This window comes from Portunus trituberculatus, chromosome 22 (genome assembly GCF_017591435.1).
Source record: "Portunus trituberculatus isolate SZX2019 chromosome 22, ASM1759143v1, whole genome shotgun sequence".
Classification (NCBI taxonomy): Eukaryota; Metazoa; Arthropoda; class Malacostraca; order Decapoda; family Portunidae; genus Portunus; species Portunus trituberculatus.
In genome coordinates this window covers 8726537-8754434 of record NC_059276.1, presented here as the reverse complement: position 1 = coordinate 8754434, position 27898 = coordinate 8726537, and the positions used below count along the sequence as shown (strand labels likewise).

The window sequence follows — 27898 nt, the reverse complement described above, 5'->3', positions numbered from 1 at the left end:
TCTCTCTCTCTCTCTCTCTCTCTCTCTCTCTCTCTCTCTCTCTCTCTCTCACTCATCACTGTGGAGTCAATTTTTCTGTTTTGAGTTGGATTTAGATGTGTTTTCTTGCTCTCTCTCTCTCTCTCTCTCTCTCTCTCTCTCTCTCTCTCTCTCTCTCTCTCTCTCTCTCTCTCTCTCTCTCTCTCTCTCTCTCTCTCTCTCTCCTCCTTCCTCAATTTCTAAACATAAACCAAAGTCTGTGTGTTTGAGAAGACATTAGATCAATAAAACGCATTAGATTTTCATGAAACCAAGCAGAGAGAGAGAGAGAGAGAGAGAGAGAGAGAGAGAGAGAATTCGTGAGACAATCAAACAATACTACTCATGAAAACGGTACAGCACGAAAGACGAGGAGGATGAGGAGACGAAAGGATGAAGAGGGACGGTGTGGATGACTGGAAGGATAATGACAAGCGGAAGAAGGATGCAGGAGATAAAACAACAAAAATAGCAACAATTAACCTAAAAAAAAAATGTAGAATAGAAACAATACATCGCAGAAGGTCAGAGAAAGTAAAAGACACAATAGGAATGAATGGAAGAGAGAGAGAGAGAGAGAGAGAGAGAGAGAGAGAGAGAGAGAGAGAGAGAGAGAGAGAGAGTATGAATAGGACTTGAAATGAGAAAGATAAATGAGAATAGGAAAAAGGGAGAGGACGAGAAGTGATAGTCATTGCTAAGGTGAATAGGGAAAGGAGAGACGTAGAGGGATAGGATGGAGCTCTAGAGAGAGAGAGAGAGAGAGAGTGAGAGGGAGAGGGGAGATAAGAAAGGTTAGACAGGAAAGGGAGATTTATAAGTAACCTTCTCCTTATCTCTCTCTTATCTCGCAACGTCATTTTATCCAGAGACTCATTTTGTCCAGTAGTGTTTATTCATCATCTTATACACCCTTGTCAACTCTCTCTCTCTCTCTCTCTCTCTCTCTCTCTCTCTCTCTCTCTCTCTCTCTCTCTCTCTCTCTCTCTCTCTCTCTGTGCGGTGTCTCAGTTGCTACCAAATCGTCACCACTTAAACTTGCAAAGGTTTGTTTGAGTGCACGTTGCTTTGTTATCACGCTTGTTTGTTTATTTTTTGCCCTCTGTGTGTGTGTGTGTGTGTGTGTGTGTGTGTGTGTGTGTGTGTGTGTGTGGTTTGCGTCTCAGTCCGCGAGTTTTTGTGTGTTGCGTGTAGATGCAAGATCGCACTTGTTTGATTACGAGGAGGAGGAGAGGAGGAGGAGGAGGAGGAGGAGGAGGAGGGAGGAGGAAGAGGAGAGGAGAAGGAGGAGGAGGGTGTGAAAACGGGGAGATCATTCTGTCTTCGTGACGTCATCATTATTAAATTTTGGTGAATAATTGTTTGGTAAGCTAGGGAAGTTGGGATTTCCTCTACATGAATCTCTCTCTCTCTCTCTCTCTCTCTCTCTCTCTCTCTCTCTCTCTCTCCATATTGAGGGTAATGCGTTTTTTATGTGTATTGTGACGGTGGTGTGTGTGTGTGTGTGTTTGTGTGTGTTTACTTAAGAATGATGTGAGCATTAGCTTGTTGTTTTCATGAATCAAGTTTTTGTGAAGCTTGTTGTTGTCTTTATGGTTCATTTAGCTTCGTTTAGTCACGTGGTTGTCTGGTCTTATGTGTGTGTGTGTGTGTGTGTGTGTGTGTGTGTGTGTGTGTGTGTGTGTGTGTGTGCGGGACAGCAATTTTCCCATCTAGTAGTCGGGATTTTGTTGTTACTGGCATTATTTTTTTTATCCTCCTTATTACTTGTTAATGTTATTTTTCCTAACTGCTTGGCGCTCATCATGTACTTGTTGCTTTCTATTTTACTGTGAGTGCCTCGACAATGAAGTCAGAGCCACAAATAAGGACGCCTTTTATACATTCCTGGGAGACACGGGGCGGTTTAGGGAAAGGGGCGACAGGGAGACACCTCAGGGGCAGCTCGGGGCAACAGTGACGAATATACGCGAGTCACACAGCCGGCGATCGTAGATGTGATACCCGCGGAGCTGCGACGACTGGGGTGGCTGACTGGCTGGCTAGCTGGCGGCTCTGGCTCATCCCCAGAACAACCTGACTCAACCTTGACGCCTCAATGTGTCACTACTCCTCGGTCATTTGTTCCGTGTGTGTTGCGACGGATGGGCGACGTGTCATTCCTCACTTCTGCCGCGTCAGGCCTTGTGTGGGCGAGCCTGGTGTGGCGGAGGTGGGAGAGGCATGCGAGGTGTGTGGGGTGCGGGGTGTGTGAGGTGACATCCCCGCCCCTTACCTCGGCTGACAGGGGGAAGAAATGCATAAGATTAACTACTTGTTTTTTCCTGGAATGTTCTCTTTGTTAGTCGTTCCTCGTGTGTCATGTTTGTACCTCGTGACGTGACTGTGACGTGACACGAGGGAAGTGTGGCCAGCTCACCTTCATCTCCCTCGCGTGCTGCTTCAAATATCTTCCGAAACACTTATGTGTCTCACCTTCATTCAAAAGGCTTTACTTGATATATCGCTAGTTTTAACGGCGTTTTTATAGCGGAAGTGATAGATTAACAAGATTTCTCCATTTTTAACGGCAGGAATACTCGCAAGAACCCAATTAATCATCTCTTTTAGATAACAAGATTTCTTTATTTTTATCGACAGGAATACTCGTAAGAACTCAAATAAACCTCTAACCTTTTGAAAATAGTCGCAGTGAGAGCAAAGTGTTTTTGAATGCTAATCTTTGACCCATATTCTAAAACATTTCCGCGCAGCAACCTTCACTAATTTCAAAGGGGTCTAGTTGAAGTGACACTGGTTTTTAAGAATGTTTTTGTATTTCTAGTGACATGTTAACAAATTTTCGGCATTATTAACAGGAAAAATACTCTTTAGAACTCGGCTAATCGTCTCTGTAGTCTTTGAAAATGATCGTATTGAGAGAGAAGCGTTTCTGAATATGAGACTATGAACGATGGTGACAGCACACGTCCCTCTCTTTGTGCTGAGACGCTGCTTCTCCTCCTTTACCCTTTCCAGTTTTTTCTTTACTCCTGATTAAATTAAATACGTTATCGATTAGTTTAATTGCACGTTGCCTAGTTAGGAGAGCGATCCGTTTATTTGGCGAGACGGCGTTGAGATTTCAGGGCGAGGTCGGATTGGTGTTTGTGTGGAGAGACGTAGAGAGAAAAAATAGCTGTCGTAAATATATGGTGTTTCCTGCGCTTCATTATGGTTAGCTGAACACGGAACCTTGAGGGTAATAAAAAGGGACGCCTGAATACATTAGTTCCCCCAGGGCCGTGGCGGTGGTGGTGGTGGAGACATCTAGCGGAGTGTTTAGTTTTCACCTTTGCTTCCTCGACCACATCATTTGTACGTCAAGGGAAGGGTGATTTATTCGCTAAAAATAGTAGTGAGGGGGAGGAGGGATATATGGAAGATTGATGGTGTGAAATGGCGGGGCGTTGGAGGGCGGGGGCGGGGAGTAAGTGGGCGTTGGGTAGCACCGGGCGTTGGGCGTTGGTGGTGGGCGTTGGTCGCGTACAGTGGGCGGCATCCAGCGTGAAAGGGGTGTGGGCGGCGGTGGGTGGGGCGCCCGCATTGTGTTTACATGAAAGGAAACAATATTGAACCTCCACAGCCCAAGGTCGTCCTCATTCTGCGGCTCCTCATGGCCCGCTATTCATGGCCCTCTCTCATGGCCCTTTCTTCATGATCCCTGTCTCATGGTTTTGATTCATAAAGCTTTCTTATTGATTTCTTGCTTCATGGCCCACTGATAATGGCCCTCTCTCATGACCCTCCCTCATGGCCCTTCCTCATGGCCCTCTCTTCATGATCCCTGTCTCATGGTTTTAATTCATAAAGCTTTCTTATTGATTCTTTCATTGATCTCTTGCCTTCCTCATGGCCTTCTTTCCATGATCCCTGTCTCATGGTTTTGACTCATAAAGCTTTCTTTTTTATCTCTTCCCTCATGGCCCACTGTTCATGTTCCTTTTATGGTCTTACAATCATGGCCTTATAATTCTCTATTCACGATCCTGTGACTCATGGCCTTATTTTATTCTTTTCATGGTCCTATGTGTACTCTGCCCCTCTAAGACATGGCTCACTCACCCACACTTTTATGTAGCTCATGGTCCTGTGTTGTGACTCATGACATTTTCGCCCGTATTCATAAACTCCCTGCTCTCACATCACAACAATTTTCCAAGGCCACATAACAACTTGCACGGTTTTCGAGACAGTTTCTCCTTATGATAAACTAGAATTCTTGCCAATCCATCACCAGAGCCATAAAAATATTCTTAAAAACACGAATATCTGCAACTGGAGCCTCTGGAAAGTAGTGATGGTGAGAGAGCAAAGCGTTTCAGAATACAGGCCTTTGGTTCACTGTATCATGGCCCTCACGACTCGTACTCCTGTGTTAGTGGTCCCTTTCATGACTCTTTGTGGTCCTGAAGATCACTGTCTACTCCTTAACTGGCGTCCTTGTTATTGATTTAATTCTGTATTATCATTTGTATTATTGCTATTTTCTTTATCATCATTATCTCAGTTGTTGAATTCTAAAGTAGCAGCGTTGGTGGTGGTGGCGATAGTGCTGGTGGTAGTGGTGGTGGTGGTAGCAGTAACAGTAAGGGCATTGAGAGATAAATAAATACATCAACTGGCTGAATAATATACCTTTATCAATTCATTAATATGTTCTGATCAGTATTCAGCCTGGCCAGTGAACATGAGGCACCGCAAGAATACTTAGAAGCCGTCACAGGTATAAACAACAACACATTTCGCTGGAATAGTCTTCTTTGATGCATGAGATTTGTGGTGTGTGTGTGTGTGTGTGTGTGTGTGTGTGTGTGTGTGTGTGTGTGTGTGTGTGTGTGTGTGTGTGTGTTTCAGCTTATTCGATGTGTAGTAGTAGTAGTAGTAGTAGGAGGAGGAGGAGGAGGAGGAGGAGGAGGAGTGATTGTGGTTGTGGTCATAGTGATAGTAATAATAGTAGTGGTTATGGTTGGTGGAAAAGTAATTGTGGTGAAGGTGGTGGATGAGGAAGAGGAGGTGCAGTTGTGATGATAGCAGTCGTATTTTGGGTGGTGGTGTTAGTGGTGGTGGTGGTGGTGGTGGTGGTGGTGGCGGCGGCGGACACAGAATGAAGTAAGTACAATGCGATGTGTTGTTAATATATTCCATTGTAGTTGACGTGGCGCCCTGCTGGTCCTCCTTTTTTTGTGCCTCTGAATATTTTACCTTTTCCCTTCCCGGAGGTGGCCATAGACAGCTTAGAGTTACTGTCCCCTGCCCACTGCTCCCTACCCCTTCTCCCTCAATGCTCCCCTGCTCCTTGTCCTCCTCGTCTGCCCCTTGTCTCCCCCTGTTACTAATGCCCTGCCTTTAATATTCCACACAGGAGGGGAAGGTGAAGAATGGCTATCAATATTTTGTTTCATATATTTATTACCAAGTTTCTCGTGTCTGGAGATTAAATATTTAGTTTTGGATTAGTTATTATTATTTACTCGTATTTTTTTCATGTTGCATACAAAAAAATTAAAGCTTTTCTGTACTGATGTTTTTTGTGTATATTTCTTTTTTTTTTGTGGGCAGAGTACATGTTCTATAAAGAGAAAGAAGGTGAAAGTGCAGGAAAACAGGAGGCGCGCTATGTACTTATACCCAAAGCTTGTGAAAGTGAGAGAGTCGTTCGGGACACAAGGAGAAAGGGAGGAAATGGAGAGAGATAGGCGGACACACACACAGACAGACAGACACACAGATAGACAGACAGGCCATGGCGTGATCAGAATGTCATTTTTCATGAGTCACACAGAAATACAGGCACACTATTCTCCTGTTCTCCTATCCCCACTTCCTCTTCTTCCCTTCCTCCCTCCCTCTCTCCTTCACGCCTTTCTTGTGTGTCTCCTTCTGTCCTTCCTTCCCTCCGCCTCGCCCTCTTTTCCTCCATCCTTTGATCTATAAATAAATTCCATCTTTTGTCTTACTTTGTCTTACTTGCCTCGTTATTTACTTTTTTTCTCTCCATCCTTTGCTACATATTCAGTTTCTCTCATATTTTTGCTCTTTGTCCTTACATTTCACACACTATTTATTTTTTTGCCTAGTTTTCAAGACTTACCGTTTCCTTTTCTTATTTTCGTTCACTCTTTCTTGTATAACCTTCGGTCCTTATATATCTGCTTCTTCACTCAGTTCACACATTTTTACCCTGTCCAGTAAACATCCCTTCCTTAATTTCGTGTTGTTCCTTTTAAATATCAGGAAAACATCCTCTTTTTCTTATCATTATTCCCTTTGTCTTATAGTTGACCTACATATAAGCATTCCTTCAATTCTCTCTCAGGGCTTTCTATCCTCACAGTCTAACTTTGCATCTGCCCTTGCCCTTGTGTGTTTGTCCTCGCGTGTGTGTTCAGTGTTCCCTCGCTGGTGCTATATGGTCTCGCCCGTCCAGCCTTCACTCTAAAGACATGTATTTCACGCCTTACCAGCCATCCGTGCCTCCTGCCCAACCGTGCCGTGACAGACAGCTAGAAGGAAGGTGGACGAGAAGTGGCTTGCTAACGATTTCTGTCTCTCAATGGCCTTTACTGTCAAATGTGTATCAGTTCGTATTTTCTTCTTTGTTTGTGATTTGGAGTGTTATATGCCTGTGTGTGTGTGTGTGTGTGTGTGTGTGTGTGTGTGTGTGTGTGTGTGTGTGTGTGTGTGTGTGTGTGTGTGTGTGTCCTCGTTTCATTCAGTTTATTTTCTTTTTAAGTACCGTTACTCTGAACCTTACGTACTTGACCCTCCTCCTCCTCCTCCTCCTCCTCCTCCTCCTCCTCCTCCTCCTCCACTGCCAAGGTCATGACGGATACATTCAAGCATAATCCGTAGAGTTAGAGAGAGAGAGAGAGAGAGAGAGAGAGAGAGAGAGAGAGAGAGAGAGAGAGAGAGAGAGAGCGAATGCGTATTTTCACATCACTATACAACTTTCACCTACAAAAAATGAAAATAAAGTCAAATCTACCCTTAAGTTTCACTCGATAGAAAATAAGAAAAAGAAAAGAAAAGAAAATGGAAATAAAAGACACGAAAGAAAAAAATAAAAAGGGACGGTGAGGAGGGAAGACGAAGAAGAGGAAGAGGAGGAGAAGGAAAAGAAGGAGGAGGAAAAGGAGGGAAGGAAGAGTATCAGGTCAGAATAGAAGGTCAGTTATGAGTGAGGGAGAGTCACGAGAACACTCCTAATCACTAACCAGTCAGGTAAGTAGGCAGGTAAGGATGCAGAAGAGGAGGAAGAGGAAGAGAAGGAGGGAGAGGAGACGAGAAAGTTGGGGGAAAGACTTGCTGACTCGGGAAGGGGCGGGTTAGGGCGGGATGGGCGTGGGAAACTTAGCAGGGGAGGTACTTCAGACTACACGCGAGGTTATTGTAGATGAGAGGTCAAGCAGAGTCAGCAGGGGGCAGGGGAAGGGGGCGAGGGTGATAGTGTGGCTGTGTGGTGGTTATTGAGGGAGGGAGATGCGCCCCCTGCCGACTTTCGTGTCCAGCCAGGTGTTCTATATAGAATAAGGGCGTGAAAGTGGTGGTGGAGGATAACATGGTGAAAGGAGGGTGGTAAAGGAGCTTTTTTAAAGATCCTACGTGTGTGTGTGTGTGTGTGTGTGTGTGTGTGTGTGTGTGTGTGTGTGTGTGTGTGTGTGTGTGTGTGTTAGGATTTTTTTGCTGTGATAAGCCTTTTTTCGTGTATTTCTAGTAAAATTGAGTGTTTATTTACAGTCTGATGGGAATTAAATACTCTCTCTCTCTCTCTCTCTCTCTCTCTCTCTCTCTCTCTCTCTCTCTCTCTCTCTCTCTCTCTCTCTCTCTCTCTCTCTCTCTCTCTCTCTCTCTCTCTCCATGGCATTTTCAGTACATCAGTTTTCTTTATCCATCCTCCTCTTCCTCCCTCTCTCCTCCTCCTCCTCCTCCTCCTCCTCCTCCTCCTCCTCCTCCTCCTCGTCAAGCACTACACCTTTACGACGCTCTCTCTCCAGGACGAGGGAGGAGCATGGCTAGAGGCAGGGAGTGGTAATAATATGCTGTCTTATGCTGCCCATTGTGATCTTGGCATCAACACCTCCTCCTCCTCCTCCTCCTCCTCCTCCTCCTCCTCCTCCTCCTCCTTCTCCTTCTCTTCCTCCTCCTCCTCCTCCAAATGGTTCTCCTCCCTTTCTTTAAGTTGCCGTAGAAATTCCCTTGATATCTTAATTTCTTTTTTGTTTTTGTGGTATTTTTCCTTTCTCCTTTTTTTCTTTCTCTTCTTTCTTTCATTTTCTTCTCGTTTTTGTTATTGTTCTTGTTCTTCTTCTTGTTCATCTTCTTGTTCTTGTTCTTCTTGTTCTTGTTCTTCTTGTTCTTCTTTCGCATTTCTTTCTTTTGCTTTTCTTCATACTGTATTTACTCCTCTCCTATTTTCTTTATTTCCTTTTATTTAGTCTATTTTTTTCTGTCCCGTTTCAAAAATTTTCGTTCATTATATCTATTCCATCAGCTCTATATTAATCGTCACTGTTTTCCTTATTTTTTTTAGTATTTTTTGTTTTTTTCTGTCTTATACAAAGTTATTTTCTGTTTATTTAGTTTTTATTTTCTTTCTACTCTGTTTTAATGTTTTTTCTTTATTCGTAACCGTTTTTCTTTATTTATCGTTATCTCAGAGTTTATTCTATGGTAATTTAGTCAGTGTCCCCTGAACTTCTATTTATTTTGCTATAGATGCGCCTTCATTAACTAATTTCTTCTTTTTTCATCTTGATTTCTTTAGTTACGTTTTATTTGGGTTGAATTAATCTTTCCTACCTTTCATATTCATTTTTTCTAATTGAATTCCACAAGTCATCGATTTTTACACCTTTTTTTTTCATTTTATTCTTCTTTAAGCTGCTTTTCATCCTCAATAAGTCACTCAACCCTCTCTCCACCTCTATTACCAGTTGCTTTTTGCCTAGTATTTTTTTTTCCTTTCTCCTTATCTTGTTTTTCCACGGTCGCTTTTCACCTTAGTTAAGTCCATTTTGTCTCCCACTTTTACCAGGTTTTCGTGTGCCGCGCTGCGCTGCTTGGCTTAGTTTCCTCGTGTGCTCAAGGGAACGTTTATGTGAGTTTTATGCAGGTTTTATGCTTGGCGGAGGCAGCCACTCGGGGGTAAGCTTGGTAGGGGGCTGGCCAGGTCGTGGGACGCGGCCTCTGCAGGGTTTACTGAACCTTATTAAGAGAGACGTCATCGTAAATACCTAAGAGTTATGTTACCTGGGAAAAAAAGGGTATTCTCATTAGGAAAAATAGGTATAAAAGGTGATTTACGAGTATTAACCTGGTTTGTATTGGGAGTCATTTTGAAATCGAGTTTTTACGTGATTTTAAAATACCGTAGGCTTGTGTTAGGTTGAAAAGATATTCTTAATAGAGAAATAAATGTAACTGCTTTGTATTGGAGTATTAATCGAATTGAGTATTGAAATTACTAAAAATACTTCATTTTGAATATTTAGTGTTTCATAAGACGTGTGAAGAAAGAGGGGACATTAATATTAGAAAACAAAAATAGTAACGATCATTCAGTTACATAGTGTCCATTAAAGTACCACTGTACTGAAAGAGGAGAGAGGAGATAGAGACATACAGTGCTGGAGAGAGAGAGAGGACAGAGAGAGGAAGAAGAATACATAGGAAAGCCAAACAGCAACAAACCTCTTCGTCCTTTCGAGGCTGTTTGGTAACCACTTCTAACTAGCTACAGAGAAGAGAGACAGGACAGTACAGGAGAAGAGGAAGAAGACGAGACAGGTGGGTGAGAGAGAGAAAAAGAGAGAACAGAGATACGAAGAGGAGGAAGAGGAAGAGGAGACAGGAGGGTGGAAGAAAGAAAAAGAGAGGACAGATATACGAAAAAGAGAAGGAAGAGGAAGAAGAGGAGACAGGTGGGTGAGACAAAGATACGAAGAGGAGGAAGAGGAAGAAGAGAGGACAGGGAGACGAAAAAGAGAACAGATATACGAAGAAGAGGAAGAAGAGGAGGAGACATGTGGGTGGGAGAGAGAAAAGGAGAGGACAGAGATACGAAGAGGAGGAGGAAGAGGAAGAAGAGGAGGAGACAGGTGGGTGGGAGGGGCCGTTGGTGAGGATAACCGTATCAGGTATCAGGTAGAGGCGTATCCAACCGGTGTGACGCTTGTGTGTGTCGTGGGGGGAGGGGAGGGGAGCTGATGATCGTGTGTCGCTAAGGTTGTGGTGGCTGGGCGGTGAGAAAGAGAAGAAAAAAAAAAAAAAACGAAATAAGTGGAGAAGAGTTAAAAGGAACTAAGAACTAAAAGAGGAAATGAGGAAATTGAGAACAGAATGAGAGTGAGAATAGGGAGAAGTGATAGAGAGGGATGAATTGATGCAGTGAAGAAGTTAGGGAAAGTTAGGGACGAGGAATAAGGGAAAGGAAGGTACAAGTTACGTGCTCAGTAAGTTCGAATCCCTGAGGCTTCGAATGTGTGTCAGCGATAATGCTTCACTGACTCACTCGAACTTATGGGGAGGGGAAAGGCTGTGGGGAGGGATGGAGTGAGGGTAGAATGAGGACAATTAGGGTACAGTGAGGGAGTGGAAAGATTAAATGGTAGAAATAAAGGAGGAATGATGATAAAAGGAGAGAAAATGAAGAAGTAATGGTGAGATAGAGACAGTTAAAAGAATATTGAGGGAGGGAGGAAAGGCAAGGGTGAAATAGAGTGAGGATTGCTAGTGTGAGAGTAAAGAGGACAGTGTGAGTTAGAATGAGGATTGATAGTGTGAGATTGAAGAAGACAGGGTGAGGATTGCTAGCGTGAGGGTGAAGGGAAGGACAGGGTGAGTGGGCAGGGTAGGGGGGGGTTTGGGGGTAAAGACACAATACACTGTTAGCGTTGTCTGGGTTTGCCGTAAAAACTACATACACACGTACAGTCCTTCCCCACCCCGCCCCGCCCCGTCCCGCCCCGCCCCGCCCGCATTGTCCCGCCGGCCCAGCAAGACCCGTGGGGCGTTTCCAGGCGTGCAAGGGGCCCACGCCCGCCCACGCCCTCTGCCGCCGCCCACGCCCTTCATGCAGCGGAGGGAGGCGCCGCCCACACCGGAAGTGTTCACTCACACGCCAGCAGTGTTTATTTACAGCCGCGGCGCCTCACCCAGTGTGACGCCGCGCCTCTCTACTTGGCACTGTTTGTCATGCGTGGCTCTGCTGGCTCTCTATCTGGCTCGCTGGCTCTTTAGTCTGTTCTGGCTCTCTCTTCATTCTCTCACTGTTGTGGCTCTGTATTTGCCCATTTTCTAACTGTTGTGGCTCTTTACTTGGCACTGTTTGTCATGCGTGGCTCTGCTGGCTCTCTATCTGGCTCACTTACTCTTTAATCTCTTCTGGCTCTCTCTCTCTCCCTCGTTCTATGTCTCTTTTGGCTCTTTACTTGGCACTAATTGTTATATGTGGCTGTCTGCTGGCTCTCTCCCTGGCTCTCCCTTCCTCATTCACTGTAATGGTTCTCTACGTGGCACTGTTTATCATACATGGCTCTTTTGGCTCTGTATCTGACTCTCTCTTTCTCATTCTCTCACTCTTATGGCTCTTGTGGCATTGATCGTCATACGTGGCTCTTTTCTATCTTTACTTGGCTCTATCTTTTTCCAGCATTGCCTCTTCCTTTTAGCACTTTCTTTCCTATTGTCTCTTTTCTTTCTCCGTCCTGGCGATATTTTTCACGTGTGCCTTTTTTGTATTTGCTTATCTCACTTCATGTCTCCATCTTGCTCTTTCTAGCTTATTTCTTTGTCTTTTCCTTATAACTCAGTCTATTGCTCTTGTGTTTATTTTGTACTAATTTTCAGGTTGTATTTCTCGATTTTTTCTATTATTTGTGTTAGTTCAGTCAGATTTGATCATGTGAAGCTTTTTTCCTGGTTATATATATATATATTTTTTTTTTTTTCTGAGTTATTTTTTTCTTTTTTGTATCAGTGTTCATGTTGTGCTGAGTAACGCTTTTAGGTACCGTCCATCTACACACACACACACACACACACACACACACACACACACACACACACACACACACACACACACACACACACACACACACAGTCTCTCTCTCTCTCTCTCTCTCTCTCTCTCCAATGTTCTGTAAAATGTTTAGTTCGTTGTCGTTAATAGTAGTAGTAGTAGTAGTAGTAGTAGTAGTAGTAGCGGTGGTGGTGGTGGTGGTGGTGGTAGTGGTGTCGCCACACTGACTCACCAGTTCTCTCGTCTCGTTATCAGTGTTATTATGGGGAGGAGGAGGGAGGAGGAGATGGAGAGGAGAGGGAGGGTACTGTTGCTATTACACGTGGCTGGAAGGGGAGAGGAAGGGGGAGAAGGAGAGGAGACTTGGTGATATTGCTTAAAGAGAGAGAGAGAGAGAGAGAGAGAGAGAGAGAGAGAGAGAGAGAAATGTTATCGTGGATGGGGATAAAGATGGGAGAAAAAGGAGAATGACCCACTTGTTACGGCACTGAAGATGAGGAAAGAGGAAAGAATGTCATTGATGAGGACTGGAGGTGGAGGAGGAGGTGGTGGTGGTAGTGGCAGTGGTGGTGGAGGAGGAGAGGGTGGTGAAGCGGTGGGGTTAGTGAACGGGAGTGTAGCATGAATAGTGGAGAGGGTGGAATGACCTGGTATTGCACTGCTGAATGGGACAAATGAAGAAAGGTAGAAAGAGGAGTAAAGGAGAAGAACATGATGGTAGGAAGAGGAGGAAAGGAGGATAACGTGCAGGGAAGAGAGGAGAAAGAGAGGCAAGGGAAAGAAAACAAGATAGAGAATGATGGATGGAATAAATGAATGAATGTAAAAAGAGGAATAAAGGAAGAGAGAAGAACGACAGGGGATGGAAAGGAAAACAAGAGTGAGGATGCAGAACGAAATAAGTGAAAGAAGATAGGAAGAGAAGTAAAAGAGAATAAGGTGAAAGGGGGAAGAAGGAGAGGAGATCAAAAGTGAGAACAGTGAATGGAATAAATGAAGAAAGGTAGGAAGAAAATTGGAGAATAAAGTGAAGGGAGAAGGAGAAGGAGAAAGAGAGAGAGGGGAAGGGAAGAAGAGTGAGAAACGTTATGGTAGGCAAAACAGTAAAGGAAAAAGAAAAGTTGAATAAAAAAAGCGTAAAATGAATGAAAAAAAGACAATGGACGAGAAATTAAAAAGAAAAGAAACGGATGAATTTACTGTGGATGAAATGAGAGCAGAATATTAACGGAAAAAGGAAACTTGAGCTGAAAATAATTGAAAGGAAAGCAATAAAAGAAAAGAAAGATAAAGGAAAGATATTTAGAAGAGAATGAAGTTAAAGATCAAACTAGCAATAAATAAAAAAAGAAGTAAATGAAGATAAAAATAAGTAAAGGCATCAAATAGAAGCAAAATGGACAGGGAAAAACAATCACGAGGGAAAAAAAACTATATCAAGAGGGGACATGGAAGGAGATTTGAAAGGGGGCTGTATTGAGGAAGGTAAGGGTTGGGTGAGGGGATGGAGGGGTGGTGGTGGGTGGAGGGGGGAGTGGCAGGGGCTTAGTATCGTGAGGGGACGCGGTGTGGTGTTATCGGGGATGGCAGGGGCGTCTCTTTGCCTCGCCTTATTTGACATGGTATCTGTTATTACATCGCTGTTCCCTCCTCGCCCTGCACGACCCAGGCGCTTTATGGAGGACGTGTGAGGCGCTGGTTGCCTGACCCTCATACCCTCATACCCTCATACCCTCATACTTTCATACTCTCAGTCTTATACCTCACTTCAGTTCTTCTTTCAGTCCTACATTATTTTTTTTTCATATTCAATTTTTGTCTTCTTCCTTCCTTTATTTTCTGTTCTTTTGTTGTTTTCTTATTCGTTATGTCTCCTTTATTTGTTTTTTTTTCTTATTTGTTTGTTATTTAAGTTCTTTGTAGTTCATTTTCTGTTCTCATTTATCGAAGACATCATTTTTCTTTCTCTTTTTATTCATTCATTTGCGGTGTCATGTTTCTTGTAAAGCACCTCACGTCTGATTCGACCTCTTCTTCCTCCTCCTCCTCCTCCTCCTCCTCCTCCTCCTCCTCCTCCTCCTCCTCCTCCTCTTCCTCCTCCTGGTCTGGCACACGTGAGGAATGAGGTATTATGTAAGTGTGGGCGCCGCGGGGTGCTTGCAAAATGACAGGACCAGTTGAAATGAAGATGAAAATGATGTAGGTAATGAAAGGAGATGACAGGTGAGTTAAGACTGGTACAAATTTACCTGTGGGTGGTGTAAGAGAGAGAGAGAGAGAGAGAGAGAGAGAGAGAGAGAGAGAGAGAGAGAGAGAGATTATGTTTAAAGCTAATATCATTGTTTTTATAACGTTTTTCTTTGTGGTGTAGATAACAGAGGCTTTATTTTCGATTTTACACCGCTTGCTTTGAGATAAGGGTTGATAAGGTAGTGGTGGTGGTGGTGGTGGTGGTGGTGGTGGTGGTGGTATCATTATTAATTTACTCCTCCATTCCATTATTTTGTTCCTTAATCTGTAATTCCCTTGATTTATTGGCCTTTATTTTCCTATTCAGTAGTATAATAAATCTGCAGTATGCTATTGGTGTGTGTGTGTGTGTGTGTGTGTGTGTGTGTGTGTGTGTGTGTGTGTGTGTGTGTGTGTGAGTATAAATCTCTCGGCCATTACTTTACAAACTTTCACTTTTCTTTGTTGTATTTTATTTTTCCCTCAATTGCACACACACACACACACACACACACACACACACACACACACACACACACACACACACACACACACACACACACACACACACACACACACACACACAGAGAGAGAGAGAGAGAGAGAGAGAGAGAGAGAGATGGAAATGAGAAAGGAGGAGAAGGAGGGGTAGAAGGACTTGGAGTTAGGAAAAGTAGCCACAGGGAGAGAGAGAGAGAGAGAGAGAGAGAGAGAGAGAGAGAGAGAGAGGGATAACATATTCAGAATACCTCATCTACATTTGCAGCGAGTTATGACATGGCATGTAATGAGAGTATTGCAACCCTTCATCCACTCCCATTACTACCTCCCATCTCCCTATACACCTCCTCCTCCTCCTCCTCCTCCTCCTCCCTCCTCCTCCTCCTCCTCCTCCTGTTGCTGCTGCCGCTCCTTGTCTCTCTATTCACTCTCCTCCTCCTCATTTCCTTCGTTTTTTGCCTCCTCCTTTCCTCCATAAACTATGTATCCCTTTACACTCCCTCCCTTTTCTCCCTATTCCTTCTCCCTCTCTCCCTTTACTTACCAGCCCCGCCTCTCTCTCTCTCTCTCTCTCTCTCTCTCTCTCTCTCTCTCTCTCTCTCTCTCTCTCTCATTATCATCTTTAATGCAAGTTTTCGAGAATTATTTAGTTCATTTGTTCCATTTGAGTGGTCAGCTGACGGCGAGGGCAGGAAGGGCGGCGGTGTGGGCGGGGTGAGGATACCGGGCAGCCACACGCCCTCACGCCCACCTCTTAAAAGGGGGAAAAATAATAATAATCTAAGCCCAAAGACGTAAATCTCGAGGTTACCAAAGAAAATCATCTCATCTTTTTCGTTGTGGAGTTTGAGTTTTGTGTCCAGTCTCTCTCTCTCTCTCTCTCTCTCTCTCTCTCTCTCTCTCTCTCTCTCTCTCTCTCTCTCTCTCGTTGTCTTAATGGTAATGTTCCTAGCAGTTTTCCAGCGTGTGTGTGTGTGTGTGTGTGTGTGTGTGTGTGTGTGTGTGTGTGTGTGTGTGTGAGGCATTGAATTTTAATGGAAAGCCTCAGTTTGATATAATACAGATGAAAAATTATTGACACCGTGTTCATGCGTACCTTTTATCTCCATTACTCTTATATATTATCGTTTAAATATTGCAGAGCGCCTCACATCGAATGCATTTTTACTTGTCATTTCTTTCACTCCCAGTAAGTGATGGAGGCGAACAGGTTTCCTTGCTTGTTGCTTCACTTGTGGATATTTCGACTCAGTATTATGTTTCGTACCTAAAGATTATCCTACGAATGTGAAATAGAAAAATAGTGTCATAAATCTCAATCTCGTCCATGATTATTTGGTATATGTAAAAAAATTGGGATTATTTTCTTAGGTTTTTGGTGTTTTTATCTATTTATTTATTTTTTTTTTGTTTAAGCATTTTTTTTTGTTTCAATACGAAATGGAAAAAAAATATATCATAAATCTTAATCTCGTCTTTGATAATTTTGGTATAAGTAGGAAATTCAACGTATTTTCTTAGTTTTTTTTTGTATTTTTACGTATTTTTTTATGTTTACTTTCGTTTAGGCATCGTATTTTCTGTTTTAAAGGGAAATGCAAAAAAAATTATCGTTAATCTTAATCTCGTCTATGATAATTTTGGAATAAGTAGGAAATTCAGTGTATTTTCTTAGGGTTTTAGTATTTTTATGTATTTTTTATGTTAAGTAGAAAATTGGGAGTGTTTTCTTAGGGTTTAATTACCTACATGTGTTTTGAAATGTTCGTATTTTCTTTGGATATTGTAAACTTCATTCCTTACCTTCAAATCCTTCGCAAAAACTTCCCTCGTCCTTATTCACACCCTTCAGGACCAGGACACGATTTCACATTCCTTCTATTTACCATCTGATGACTCTATACATCTTCAAAAACTTATGTGGGGATACAAATACTGAAGACTCCAGCCAATATTCTTCTGACCTCCATAGACCCTTCCTAATGTCAATAAAATAATCTAATCGTGCTAAAAAAAATTGTATAGAAATGCGTTCCAGTACTGAAAGGTTTAAGAACAAATTGTGAAGGGGGATTCGAAGCAGTGCAAGCGATCCCTCCTCCTACAGGCGCATCACGTCCTCGGCGCCACGCTCTTCACCTGTGTCGCTTCATTGCCATTCCGTAACGTCAGGGCGTCATCAGCGGGCGTACAGGTGAGCTCATTAGTGGCAGGACAAAGAAAAATGACGAAAATCCATTGAAGAACGGCGGTGTCTTTTTGCAATCCACTAGCGAGGGAAGAGGAAGAGGAGGAGGAGTGTGAAGGGTGATAAAGCACAAGGAGAGGACCAGACTGAGGGACATGGGAGGAATGGGAGAGAGTATTGGCCAGGCAGGATGGTATGCATAATGTAGAGAGAGAGGGAGAGGGAGAGGGAGAGACTGAGAATAAGTGGAAAATGAGCTTATTATGAGTATTCACGCCCAAACTTTACCAAATTAGCTTCTTATGGTATAGCCTCCAGTACTAAATACCACCACCACCACCGCCTCCTTTCCCTCCCCTCCCTCCAGCCATTCCTTCCCTCCATACTTACCTCTCTTCTCTCCATACCACCCTCGCGTCCCTCCCTCTCCTTATAGTACCCCGCCTTCTTATACTTCTCTTCGTAATCTCCATACGTCCTCCTCCTCCTCCTCCTCCTCCTCCTCCTCCTCCTCCTCCTCCTCCTCGTTCTTCTTCTTCATCTTAAAATTTTGCATTCCACATTTTTCATTCATTTTCTTCTCTCTCTCTCTCTCTCTCTCTCTCTCTCTCTCTCTCTCTCTCTCTCTCTCTCTCTCTCTCTCTCTCTCTCTCTCTCTCTCTCTCTCTCTGCAATGCATCATGATTAAGACATAGAAGCGAAGGGAAGAGGTGGATGATAATAAACGGTAATAACAAGGCGGGTGATGGATGTAGAAAGGCAAGAAGCTGAAAAAAGAAACACTGCCCATTAACTAATACCACTCCTAATAAAGCCATTTAAAGCCACTTCTCTGAAAGACACTCGTAAAAAAGAGTGATCAGTGCCCATAGAAAAATAACACCCCTTTTTTTTCTAACCCTGGTCAACTCTCACCTATATTAGACGAGGTACGGGGAGGAGAGAAAGAGGAGGGAGGGAAGGGGAGATGGGTAAGGATGGCGATGGAGGATCAGGAAAGGGAAGGTTAACGGGGACTTCTGAAAGCTCATGGACAGGATAATTTAGGGGCTGTTTGCTGTGCTAATGTTGATGGATTATGTTAAGGAATCACTCATTTATATCTGTCCCAGCGCGTGCCTGCCCCTTTCCTCTCCCTTCCCATCCCTTCTCCATCTCCTTCCATCTCTTTTTCTACCCTTCTTTCATCTTGTTTAACCTGTCTTCTCTCGTTTAACCATCTTTTTGTTTAATTTTGCTGCACTTGTCTTTCTACTTCTTTTTATTCTTCCTTCTCTCTTCTCCAACTTGCTTTTGTCTTTATCATTTCTTTTATCTCTCTCTCTCTCTCATTTTACTTCTTTTTAACCTAATTACCTATTTTTCGTTTCCATTCCTCATATTTCTTTCATTTATAAGGATATTAGGGTTTTGTCACAGTGTTTCATTCATTAACCGGTTTTTTTTTTTTTTTTTTTTTTTGTCATTTTAATTATTGGAGTTTATATTTTTGTATGTGCTTTCTGTTTCAATATGTTTATGATGATTTTATTTATATCATTTCAGAGACAAAGTTGTATTATGTATTTATGTGTGTGTGTGTGTGTGTGTGTGTGTGTGTGTGTGTGTGTGTGTGTGTGTGTGTGTGTGCAATAGCTTGATTTGCTTTAGGCATTTCATGAGTTTGTTTGTTTATGTGTTTCATGTTTTATTCTGGTTTAAGCCATTTACAAGTTTTTATAGGAAAATTTTGATGGCCCACACCTTCCAAGCCCTCCTGTAACTGTAATATAACTGTAATATTTGGTTGTGGTCAGTGAATATGTATCTATCTGTGTGTGAGAGCAGCTTACACACACAGCAGACAAGAGTCTCCTTCTGACAACGCAAAAATCAAGATAAGAAAGCCATTTGAGTGCAGGAACCACCTTGGAGACACGAGATAATGAATATTTTAAGCAATCACCTGCATGAATAACTTACTGATAACAGAACCACAGGGAGAGAGAGAGAGAGAGAGAGAGAGAGAGAGAGAGAGAGAGAGAGAGAGAGGGGGGGAGAGAGGGAGATGAGTGAAATATGACAATCCTGAAATGCCTTGGCCTCTCTCATTCATTAGAGCAGGACAGCAGTGATGAATTACTCGTCTGGCTTAAGTGAATCCTTGATGAGTCTCTGTCTTGGTGATGGGTGAGCCGAGCAGGGCCAGATGGGCGCGACCTGTGCTCAACACACACACACACACCTTCTCCTCCTCCTCCTCCTCCTATTACTACAGCTACGACTTAACCTAATTTAATCTAACCTGACCTAACATAGCATAAACACACCCACTCCTCCTCCTCCTCCTCCTCCTCCTCCTCCTCCTCCTCCTCCTCCTCCTCCTCCTACTACTACTACTACTACTACTACTACTACTACTACTACTACTACTACTACTACTACTACTAGTACATAGCTTAACCTAACTTAATCTAACATAACATAACATATCCTTCCCTCCCTCCTACTACTACTACTACTACTACTACTACTACTACTACTACTACTACTACTACTACTACTACTACTACTACTACTACCACAACAATAAAATATACAATAAACACCACTAACCACCTCGTTCACTACCACCACTACCATCACTACCACCACCAAGTCACCACCACTCAACCACCACAAGCACCACACAGTATACCACGGTGGTGATCAGCAAACTCAACACCATTCCTACATTTACATCTTGAAGTACCACGCACCACCTGAGGCTTGGCACAGGTGAATTATTAACAAGGAAAACACCTGGCTTGTCCCTCCCTCTGTTTCTCAGGTAAACAGAGCACGTGTCTTTGCCTGTTGTTTTTTTTTTTTATTATATTATTATTTAAAGATGAGGAGTGAAGTTTCTCTCTCTCTCTCTCTCTCTCTCTCTCTCTCTCTCTCTCTCTCTCTCTCTCTCTCTCTCTCTCTCTCTTACGTTTTTCGTGACGACTTTATCATCCCATTTCTTTCTTTTTTTTTTTTTTTGTTTTGTTTATCGAATTTTGTTTATATATTTTGTTTATTCATTTTGTTATTACTATTCATGCTACTTGTATTTGCATTATTAATTTGGTTGATAGTGTGTGTGTGTGTGTGTGTGTGTGTGTGTGTGTGTGTGTGTGTGTGTGTGTGTGTGTGTGTTTGCGTGTGCTCTTTCAAGCTTTCTCTTGCCTTTTATTGTTTAATTTTCTGTTGTATCCTTTCACCTCTATTCGTGTTAATATTTCTCTTTATTTAATTATTATACTTCCATTTTATATATCTTCTTTTTACTCTCCATTCAGTCTCCATTTATCATCCTTTCCTCCTCCTCCTCCTCCTCCTCCTCTCAGGTCTGGACAGCATCCGGGTTCTGTGTCATCCTTCCAACCTTCCTTCCTTCTCTCCTTCCTTCCTTCTTCCCTCCTTCCCTCCCTCCTTCCTCCTTTCTTCTTTCCCACCTTCTTGTCTCATATGTAACATTTCTTTGTACTATTATATATATTATTTGCTTTAATTGTATGTATTTTTGTTACTTCCTTATTTTTTCTCTTTTTATAAAGGTGTTTTTATTAGTGTCCTTGACTTTGCTGTGTGTGTGTGTGTGTGTGTGTGTGTGTGTGTGTGTGTGTGTGTGTGTGTGTGTGTGTGTGTGTGTGTGTGTGTGTGTACGTTCTGTTCTGCTGGTTTATTTTTCACACTTCTTTCTCACCTCTTCTCTTTTTTTCTTATTATTTTTTTTCTTCTTCCACGTTTCTTTTTTTTATCGTTACAAAACTCGCCTTGGAAAACTTAACCTTCACTTTTTTTCCTTACCTAATCTCCCCTCAAGGTTGGGAACGTGAGCAGAAAACACTGAACGAGTCGTATTTTGAGACTGATTCCAAGGCTTTCCAAAATCACATGTACTTTTTTATTCCTCCTCGTTTGTGTTTGCTTCAGTACTGCCAACACTACCGCAATGTTGCCATCTTTTCTCCCTCCCTCTCCTTCTTCTTCCATAAACCCAGCCTCTCATTACCTTCCAAACACTCACCTCATTTCTCCTCACAGCCTCCAGTCCTTCCCTTCCCTTACCTTTCCTTATCCATCTTTACCTCCCCGTTATCCATCTCGCCTCACTCAACCCATCTCCCTTCCCGGCTTGCCTCTTCCCTCCCTCTCTTGCCTCTCTCCATTCATCAGCATATATGGAATACGGACATACCTGCCTCTCCCATAACGTAAATCAGCTTACTCACTTGCAAATAATGACCGCCGTAGGCCGAGGTAGACCAATATGGCAGAGGGATGTAGTCACTGCTAGAGGCAAGACCAGATGATTGGCTTCACTCTGAATCCTACCGTGGACCAATCAGGAAGCAGATCAAGATATCCCAGGAACTTTTGTAGGATAAGGATCATATTATTGGATGGTATCGTGTGTATCAGTGGGTGAGTGCGTGTATAAAAGCTGGATAAGGAGCGTGGCAGTGTAGGGAAGCAGGCGAGGGTAGAGAGGCGTTGCAGGTAGAGATAGTAGCGATGGAGATGAGAAGGGGCGCCTGGCCATGGAGGAGGCTGTCATATTTGGTAGTGGGCGACTGGGTGGTTGTCTCGGGTCCCTCTCCCTCCCTCCCTCCCACCTCTCCCTCACCTGTCTGGGAGGGAGGGAGTGGAGGGAGGAAAGGAAGGATATCGCTATGTCAGCTTTCACACGTGGCTAAAAAGGTTTGATGTTACACCTGCAGGGAATCAAACTATTGTGGTGCTCTCTCTTGATTACCTTCGTGCAGGTGAAAGAGAAGACAAGGATCATAGATAATATTTTTCCTACTTCACCTGTAATTCATAATCAGGTTCCCCCAAAATTAATGAGAGGAAAACCACCTGAGAAGCAAGATTTTTCAGGGGACTAGACTCACCTGCGTGCAATCAAGGCAGGTGTGCAGGTGTGTAGAGGGAAAGGAAGGGAGAAAGATTGGTGTATCTCTGTTATTATTTGCATATATGTCGTGTTATCAGGTTTTCTCTCTCATTGTGATTGTTTGTGATATGGCAATGGTGGTGGTGGTGGTGGTAGTTTCAGAGGAAGGTAATTATAATGGTTGTGATGATAAAGGTTGTTTGACTGCTTGTTTTGATAGTGGTAGTAGTGGTAGTGATGTGTGTGTGTGTGTGTGTGTGTGTGTGTGTGTGTGTGTTATTGTAGTTGTTTTATTATGTTTGATTGTGTGCTAGAGAGAGAGAGAGAGAGAGAGAGAGAGAGATTGTGTGTGTGTGTGTGTGTGTGTGTGTATGCTTCTGTACACACTGAATACACGTGACTGCTTATTTTGTGTGTGTGTGTGTGTGTGTGTGTGTGTGTGTGTGTGTGTGTGTGTGTGTTGCAATATTTAAACTGAATGTTAATAGTTGGTTTGTGCACCACCACAGCGTCCCAAGGTTGCTCTCTCTCTCTCTCTCTCTCTCTCTCTCTCTCTCTCTCTCTCTCTCTCTCTCTCTCTCTCTCTCTCTCATCTTGTTTCTGATTCATTATTCTATTAGTGTTTTATCATTTTCCTTGATTCTTCCATTTATGTGTTTTATTCAGTTATTTCTTTCACCATTTTCCTGAGTCATTATCCTCATTCTTTACTTGGTTGTTTTGTCGTCTTATTCTTTATTTTATATGTGCCTTTTCTTCTTTCTCTTTCGTATTCATCCTTCGCTATTATTCCAGTGTTAACGCGCCTATCACACCACGTGGACATTTGCGCATCTATCACATTATTTCATCCTCAAGGACAATCACCTCTCATTTTTTATTGTCATTTTGAAATATAACTAAAAAAATAGAAAAAAAAGCAAATCCTCTTATATTTCAAGCGGGAGTTCTTTGTATATACATTTCTCCTTTTGCAAATACCATTTTTATTTCCCCACAATTAATATTCGTAATTAAACCTTTGAAAAAGCGCCATTAATCACACGGACGTAAAGAATGTCAGAGACAGACTCGAAAAATCTAATACTTTTTTTACAAGCAGTTAAAAGACATCAGTATTCCGCGGCCGTCGGGGAGAGAGAGAGAGAGAGGGAGAGGGAGGGAGAGAGAGAGAGGGAAAGGGAAGGAGGGAGGGGCGTAAGTGTCGATTGGAAGGGAGAGAAGGAAGGAGGAAAGGAAGGAAGAGAGAAGAGAAGAATCCTGCACCGAAGGGAACAGAAAGCAAGATAAAGAAGAAAAGATGATAATGAAAAAGAAGAAAATAGTCAAGGAAAAGAGGAGTGTTTAATGGAGGAGGAAGAGAAGGATGAGCATGTGTGGTGTATAAGGAGGAGAAGACAAGGAGGGGAAGAGGATGTATAAGAGGAAGGAGGCTGGGAGAGCTGTTGGGGTGACGGTGGCGGGACAGGGAGCTGTGGTAGGGAGTGGAGGGGTGTGTGGTGGAGTTTTTTGTTGGGGAATGTACGCGGGAGTGATGGTGGGGATAATGGGGAAGGTTCCGGGTCAGTGGGAGGGTTGGAGAAGGAGGGGAAGGGGAGAGGAAAGAAGGGAGAGATGAACATTAAGGTGGAAGGTAAGAGAATATGTCATCAGAGAGAGAGAGAGAGAGAGAGAGAGAGAGAGAGAGATTTAGCTATTTATCAAAGCAAAAAAATATAATTTATTGAGTAATGAACTAAAGAAATCATGTAAAATAAGTGTGTGTGTGTGTGTGTGTGTGTGTGTGTGTGTGTGTGTGTGTGTGTGTGTGTGTGTGTCTCCGAAACGTGAAGGAAACACACAAAAAACAATTAGAATAAACAAAACAAAATAAAAAAAGAAGTTATCGAAGGTTCGTGTTAGCATGCAGACACCGCCTCAGGAAAGGTGTGTCGCCTTATCTGGTAACATTGCAACACCTGCCGCCACCAGCCTCGCCTTCCCTCCTCCCTCTCCCCTGGGCTGGCGACCTCCTCCCTGTGGCCTGCGAACGTGTGTAGTGCCCGTTTGTGTGTGTGTGTTTGTGCGTCTGTCCTTCCGCCTCCGTGTTTGGGGTGAAATGTCCACAAGTGATGATAGGCATGCAGGATACGGGAAAGCAGGCCTACAGTGTCCCATTTCCTGGTCAAGTCACATGTGGACAGTATTTTGTCGCTGCTTTGCATGTCAAGTACTCGCGCGCACCTTGACTGCAGCCACGGGGAGGGAAAACCACATTAAATATAAATAACGCACAGTACATCCTTTTCAACCATGAATAGCGGGTCGTCACTGGTAGAAACTCAATTAGAATCGTAGATATGAGAGACTAGGCGGCCGAGAGGAGCTGGGAGAGACCAGGAAGACTTGTAGAAGGAAGGAAAGAACTGTGAGACGTCGAGAGAAAGAGAAGAAGCCTGGAAGGAATAATAAAAGAAGAACCGGGAAAAATGGATAAACACTTGACAAATACTTAAGGCCTCAAGAAATAGCTATAGGAAACCAGAAGTAACAGTAGATGGGGAGGAGCAGTGACGATAGGAAGTGCACTGAAGGGGCGGTATAACTGGCGACCGTGGCGGGGGGCTGGACACTGGGAGGCGGAGGCTGGGACTTAGATCAATTTTGTGTATAGGATGCTCACTACTGGATGCGCGCGAGACCTCCTGCTTTCCCTGCCTCATTTGATGTCCCCGCCCTCGCCTGTGACGTCAGTAAGGGTCTGTGGTGGTGCTCTTCTAGTAGTAGTAGTAGTGTGTGTGTGTGTGTGTGTGTGTGTGTGTGTGTGTGTGGGCTGGGTTTTTTTCAGACAAACGGGCAACGGAGAGTAACAAATCACAGCTGTCACGGTGAAGGTCAGGATGTTACGGTGCTGTACACACACACACACACACACACACACACACACACACACACACACACACACACACACACAGACATACACACAGGTACACTGACGCATGGCCTTCACATTCCTTTTTCTCATTCATTCTTCATCTTCATTGTTTTGCTTCATCTCTTTCATTCATTCTTTTCTCCTTTTTACATATTTTTTTGTGCTTACCAGGACAAAACAACAACAAAATATGTATATAAAGTATAATTATATTCCATTCTTTAGAGAGAGAGAGAGAGAGAGAGAGAGAGAGAGAGAGAGAGAGAGAGTTTACCAGTTTCCCTCTAACGTTTTACATTACAGTTCACGCAGATGGAGTCAAAACAAAGACAAGAAGGGGAGGAAACTTTAAGCCCAAAATCTAAGGGTGTGTCAGGGTGTGTTCGACCTTATGCTTACTAGACCAGAAAAGGGAAAATCTGCTATGCTTTATGGTGCTGCGTGTGTGTGTGTGTGTGTGTGTGTGTGTGTGTTGGTGTCAATGTTCCTATTTTATGGTACGATATTTTTTCCCTCTTTTTTTTTCTACGATATTTTTTCCTCAGCGTAACGTTTATTTATTTGTCTTTGTTATTCGTTATTTATGCACAGTGGAAAGGAGAAAGCGTAGGAAAGGAAGCTAAAACAAATATTCAATGCTTTTACCAAGAAATTTTACAACTAAGGCACTTTCTCAAACTTTCCTCTTTTTATTCTCCTGTGACTTTGTAGGAGTGGAATGCAAATAAAAGTATAAATTGAATAAATGTCAAAATAAAAGCAGGAACTCAAGGAAAACCTGATGCAAGGACTTTCTTTATATAGTAAGTCAATTTTCTATTCCTTCCCAGTGACACAGAGACCAGGATGCAGAAACATTGATATGAGTAAGCAATGTTTAATGAATGAAGGGGGAGAAGGAAAGTGAATGCATTGAATAGAAGGAAAACGAACAGGTAGAAATGAGTCTGTTTAATGAAAAAGAATATACATACACACAAAAATAAAGAAACGAAGATAACAATTCACCTTTTATGAGTAAGAAATAATGAATGAATGAAGGAGAAGAAAGAAAATGAATGCATAGAACAGAAGAAAAACGAAAAATAGAAATAAGTTGAAGATTAATGAAAAAGAAACCACACACAAAGACAAAAAAACGAAGAAATAATTCACCTTTTATGAGAAAGAAATAATAATGAATGAATGAAGAGAAGAAAGAAAATAAATGCATAAAACAGAAGAAAAACGAAAGATAGAAATAAGTCGAAAATTAATGAAAAAATAAACCACATACACACAAAAACAAAAATTTAAAGATAACAATTCACGTTCTCACACAAAAAAAAAGAAAGAAAAACAAGAAACAAAGGAGAGGAAAAGGGAAACCACTCCTTAACAAACAAAACAAAACAAGAAAAAGTCAGCCCCTTCACACACACACACACAAAATCATAAAACAAAAACAAACAAGAAAAAAAAGGCAGGAAATTGATTCTACCTTAAAAAACAGTAAGAAAAAAAGATAATGGGCGTTTGTACGGGCGTGCCTCGGGATACGTGCCACTCCCCTTAACTCTTAATGGGGAGACGGGGAGGGAAGTCAAGGGGGAGAAGGCTGAGGTTGTTTAGGTGCTGAGCAGGTGGCTGGCTGTTAGCGGGAAGAATACAAGGCGTGAGGGAGGAAGGAGAGAGGGAAGAGGGCTATGGGGAAAGGAATGAAGGACAGGCAGGTGGAGGGATGGAGGGCAGGTGGGTAGATGGATGTAGAGGATATGGCGGAAGGAGAAGAAGGAAGAAGGGAAATAAGGTGCTAATGAAGAGTTGGATGAAAAGATGGGAAAGGAAGCAGTAAAGAAAACGTTAGAGGTAATTTGTGGCGGAACGTAACATTAGTAGCAATGGTAGAAGAGGTGGTACCGTGGTAGTGTGGCAGGTACAGGAGGAGGAAGAGGAAGATAAGGGAGGGAAAGAGGGAGGTAAGATGTGATATACGTACATAAGAGAAGAGGAGAAGATTGTGATGATGAGGAGGAGAAGGATGTGTGATCGGAAACGAGGAAGAGGAGGAGGAGGAGGAAGGGGAGGAGAAGCAGAGGACGGTATAAGATAAATAATGGAGGAGGTGTGATGCATAAGGAAACAAATGGATAGAACGCAGGAATGGGGCTTGGACTCTGAAATACTGGGTGTCTGTACCTGTACCTGTACCTTAGCTGTACCTTACCAATACTTCACCTGCATGTGCCTTTGTTCTTGAGTCATGCGAGGTCAGACATTCACCGTGCATGGTAACGTACAGGTGAGCTCAGGTGCACGGCCTCACCTGGCCCACCTGCCAGTAAGTGAGGTGAGGATAGAGGCAGAGAAATGTTGATTTGTGAAGATGAATGTTAATATGTGATAAAGATGCGTATGTAAAGGAGAGATTGCAGATAAAAAGGTACTAGTCACCAGGGTGTGTGTGTGTGTGTGTGTGTGTGTGTGTGTGTGTAGAGAATTCATGGTATTTTCGCCTTTATCAATGTCTAGTGTCTATTCTCCATTTATTTATAGCCTGAAGACATGTAATATTCAGATAAGAATAATGCATACAGTAATACTAATAGTTACCCTTCTCTCTGCTTCGCTGCGCACTTATCCATTGATCAGCCTCGGTAATGTGTGCAGTCTAGGAGTCAAAAAACTTTCTCCTCCACCCGCTGACGATAATTACAATACCCTGATAATTGTATTTTCATTTGAGTCTTTCAGTGTATCTTTAAGTGCCTCGGGATCGCACATAACGAGTTACCTTTTAAGATCACCATTTATTGAAACGTGCTTTACTCTCTATTAAAATTCCTCTAACAGCTTAATTCAAATGGGTTCGTTAAACATACCGATAGTTATTAATTGATCTTTAATATATAGTTAACATTCACCTGGGCTTTTCTTCTATAATTGTTCATTGACTCTTTACTTTTTTAATTGTCAATGAAATACTTGTGTTATTAATGGTTGTGTATTTCTGTATTAATTGCCGTGTAGTATTTTTCGCTATACCTGTAGAAAATGTTAATACCTGTAAGTCACCACGAATATTAGTGGACATCCTTAAAT

At 42.7% G+C, this 27898-nt stretch overlaps 1 protein-coding gene across 8 annotated transcripts in view; it reads left to right on the top strand.

Moving 5' to 3' along the window:
• LOC123507539 (Krueppel-like factor 12) overlaps positions 1–27898 on the top strand; it is a 134585-nt gene that overhangs the window by 95090 nt on the left and 11597 nt on the right. The gene's annotated exons all lie outside the window — the stretch shown is intronic.